The sequence below is a fragment of the Vulpes vulpes genome, chromosome 10, assembly GCF_048418805.1.
Source record: "Vulpes vulpes isolate BD-2025 chromosome 10, VulVul3, whole genome shotgun sequence".
NCBI lineage: Eukaryota > Metazoa > Chordata > Mammalia > Carnivora > Canidae > Vulpes > Vulpes vulpes.
Window position 1 is genome coordinate 77,824,153 of NC_132789.1, and position 4,708 is coordinate 77,828,860.

Sequence of the window (4,708 nt, forward strand, 5' to 3'; positions counted from 1 at the left end):
CAACATATTGACCATTTCCCTAAAGCCTTTCAAATGAATGTACAGACAGGTGTTACTGTATCATAATGACTAGGATTATAAAGTAAGTATGTCAGTCTGCTTGCGTAAAATCAGGAAATAACCCAGCTTTTGAGTATAGGATGTTTCTTAATATAATGTGAGACATCAGTGATTACAAGAATAATTTTTAGGATTAAATGAGCTAACACATGTCAAGTGTTTAAAGTAGTTCCTGGCATAAAGTATTCAATAAAAGAGCTTCAACTATTTTTTAAATGTTTATATATATATATATATATATATATATATATATATATATATACACACACACACACACACACACATATATATGTACTTAAATTAGTTTTAATGTTCCAATACAATTTGTCACCCCTTTTCCTTTTAGAAGGCAAGAATGTTATTGAAGGAAGAGGGTCTCCCCCACCCCCAATCATTGTAGAAAAATTAGAATATGCAGATAAGCAAAAAGAAGACCTAACCCAGGTTTTTTTATGATGGCTATTTTTCAATATTCTGCTTAAATAGAGGAAAGTACTTGTAAATGTCATCATCAACACATAGCATATATAGTACGGTCTATTGTGTAAGATCTATGATAGAATCAGATCAAATAAAAAGAAACAGATCAAAAGAAATGCATCACACCATCTTCAATTTCAAGAATCTTATATTCTCATTGTAGAGCTAGGACTTAAGAAGAAAAGTAAAGGGGTATCTGGGTGGCTCAGTTGGTTAAGCATCTGCCTTTGGCTCAGGTAATGATCCTGAGATGGAGTCTTATGTCTGCTCAGCAGAGAGCCTGCTAGTCTGAGTTTCCCTCTCCCTCTGCCCTTCCCTCTCGCTTGCTCGTGCTCGTTCTCTTGCTCTCTCAAAATAAATAAATAAATAAATAAATAAATAAATAAATAAAATATTTTTTATTTTTTTTTAAGATTTTTTTAAATTTTATTTATTTATTCATGAGAGACACATACAGAGAGGAAGGGACATAGGCAGGGGGAGAAGCAGGATCCCCACAGGGAGGATCCGTGGATCATGCCCTGAGCTGAAGGCAGACACTCAACCACTGAGCCACCCAGGTGCCCTGATTGGATAAGATTTGAAAAGCAAATGCTTCACTATGCACAATGTGAACATAAAGATGCTTCCTGCTTCCTGCTGACAAGTAGCCCTCAGACTGCAGCTCTGGGACTGGGTGTTTTTCTGTATGTTGGTAAATTGAACACCAATAAAAATTAATTAAAAAAAAAAAGAAGCAAAACAAAAACTGATGGACTTGGTCTGAAAGCCAACAGATTCAGGGCAGAGGGAAGGTAGGCCCTGTCATTCCTTCCATCGTGATGTCATACTTCTCTGTACCACATCTCTTCCCCCAAGCCAAGATTTCTTTTACCAAAATATTTTTTAAAAAGAAGAAAGCAAAAAGAATCTATAATAGAAAATCATCTCTAGGGATTGTTGTCCTCTCAGTAACAGAACTAGCACAGAACGATCTACTATACCAAATAGGCCCAGAGCCTCGGAAAGAAGGGCCAATAGCAGAGAACAAACACCCAAATTTCCTTTCTTGTAAAGATAGAAGGGAAGGAATGCTTTCCCACATTGTGAGAGCTCTGCTCACTGGCACTGTGAGTAAGCCCTTTGCCCCTTTCTTCTCCAAAATGGCAGCCATCTAGACCAGGTAGAGTGCTGAAACTTTCACTGGCCTAGGGTTGTATGATGCCAAAAGATAATTGGGTCCTAGGGGAAACTTGGCTTAGAACAGTGGTGAGAAATGCTCCCAGCTCAGCCCTGCTGTTTTTCAAATTCTAGAAGTTGGAAGAATTTTGCTAGCCACGTGGAAAGCACCCACCCCAATCTAAACCCAAGTGTTAACCTAATAGACTAAGAGCTTTCTCTTATCTCCCTCAAATTTGAAAGTTGGATAAAGAATTCTGAAAGTCTCATTAAGCTGAATCTACTGTCAATTTTATTTATTTCCCATAGCACCCTGTGTGCTTAATCTGGCCAAAGCCTTCCCCCTCAGTGCCATCACAAGCCCCTTCACCTTCTTGAAAAGAGCAAAGGAAGAAAGGAGGTTTGAGTTTCTCAACTCATTCTCTGATCATAAAAAGGTTCATTAGGCTTCAAAACTTCATTCCCATGCTTATTTCTAGGAAAACTGAGTTCGTTGGTCCTAGAAACATTAGCTTTGTTAGGCTAGTGCTTTGCAATCCTCCAAAAGGCAATAATGCTATTCACCCCCAATATGTAACAGGAAAGGATTGAGCAAGAGAGCCAGGTGGGGGAAGCCAAGCTGTATCTAGAATTTCCTAAGGTGGACCTCATACCATGATTGAGTTTTAAAGGTAGAAAGTCCCATCCTCACAACTAGGTTATGCTCCTAAAGTCTATTTTTTGCATTTTTTTATGGAAGTATAGTTGACACATAGTGCTACATTAGTTCCAGGTGTACAACATTCAACAAGTCTATACATTATGCCAAGCTCACAAGTGTTGCTGCCATTTGTCTCCAAACAACTGTATTATAATACAATTGACTGTAGTCCCTATGATCCTACCATTTATTGCCATGACTCATTCACTGCATAACGGGAACCTTGTATCTCCCATTCCCCTTCACCCATTTTGCCCATCCCTCCTCCCTTCTGGCAACCATCAATTTGTTCTCTAGATTTATGGGTCTATTTCTGCTTTTTGTTTATTTTTTGATTCCACATATAAATGATATAATATGGTATTTGTTGTTCTGTGACTTATTTCACTTAGCACAATACCATCTCGGTCCATTTACCTTGTCATAAATGGTAAGATTTCATTCTTTTTTATGGCTGAGTAATTTATTTATTTATATTTCTATATATTTATATATCTCTCTATATATTTTTATATCTATCTATTACCTATCTGGATATCTACCTGGATATCTACATTATATCTATCTTTCTATAATCTATTGATGGATCTAAGTCTTCTTATTTATTTATTTACAAAACGTGTTTGGAACTAAGAATATATTCACACACCATGCCTTAAAACAGTCCCCTCCTTTAGTTTTATTATTTTAAAAATTTTGACATGTTTTATTGGGGGGTGTCCTTGGTTTTATTAAAATTTTAATTTAATTAAGCTAATACATGTATATGATTTTGAAAAAGTCAAATGAGACTATAAGGCTTATAGCGAAAGCACCCCCCTCCGACAAGTCCTCACTCCTGAAAAACCATTTTTCATTCTTTTAGCTGTTTCTTCTAGTATTGACCCCAGGTTTCTAAGTAGCTATGTACTATAGCTATTTCTTGATGTTTTAAGGCTTAGGTATTTTCTATTACCCCCCTACCAGGGAAACTGAGGATTTAGTGCCCTTATCAGGTCCCTCCTTTCTTCATCTTCACACACACATCCTGTTCCCAATTTTCCTCATAGAGATGTATCATAATTTTTTGTTAGAGAAAAATTCAGCATATGTTTTACTATGGTTATATAATTATTCATAGCCAAGTCACATAGTGTATAAAGTGTTTTCTTATGTAATCTTTTGCTTTTCTCTTTTCTTTTTTATTTGCTTATTTTCTTTGAATCTCTTAACAAGTCTTTTATCTTTAATCTCCTAATTACTCTGTCCTTAGGCAAGATTTAGATTTGCAAGATCAGATTTGCAAAAACAGTAACAATCTTCAACTTTTTCCCCAACTTTTAGGAATCTCACTTTGTACTCATTGAGATACAATTCTTGAAAAAAAAAAAAAAACTGGCTCATCAAAGAAAGTCTACGTTTTTAAAAGATACTTCTTATTGACAGTACAAAAAAAGAAAAAGAAAAAAACCTTCCTTATTGCCTTGCCTGCCTTCTGGCAAAATTCCCCTATTAATTTCCTTCCACAGAAAAGTAAACTTTCACTTAAAAAAATAAAACTATAGCTACCAAGAGCATAAGGAAATGTAACTCAAAGGAAATTCATGTTGAGTGTAGAAGGCATACCGTGTCAGGAAAACACTGACTGTATATAAGGCATTATTAAAATACTTAAAAGGACACAAAATTCCTGAAGGCATGCCTCATACATCCCAGTCCCAGCCCTCTCATTTCTATCAAGTCAAGTCCTCTGTATGCTGATGGTGTTTTACTGCTTGGGTTATGTAAGAACAAGTTGCTAGTACTAGATAATGGTTAAACAAGGCATGAGGTACTATGGCGCTCCCTTCCAGATTCTCGTACCTCCCCACCACTGAAATCAGAGGAAACAAAGTGGAGACCAGGAACTAATCAAAGTTAAAACTCATCTTCAATGGGAAATTCCCCATTTCATTTGTTGGCATAGTAGTACAATTTTTCTATTTGTTTTATTCGTTGTTCCCTACGATATTTGCATAAAACCAGTGGACCTACCCAAACTCACAGAGTTGTATATATTAAATATGTATGACTTTTTCATATCATACTTCCATAAAGTGTTTTTTTTAAGTCAATCTGACTCATTAAATAAACTTAGACTGACTTCAGAGAGGTTACAAGGGACTTTATTAATTTAAGAGACTGGTCAAGATGTAATAAACAGTATACGCTAATGAAACACACATATTTTTGTGGTTTGTTGTCTCCTGATGCATACTTTTCTTGGCTATAGAGGTGTAAAGTCTCATAGTAAGATAAGGTGATCCTTTTTAAAAAAAATATCATTTAGAT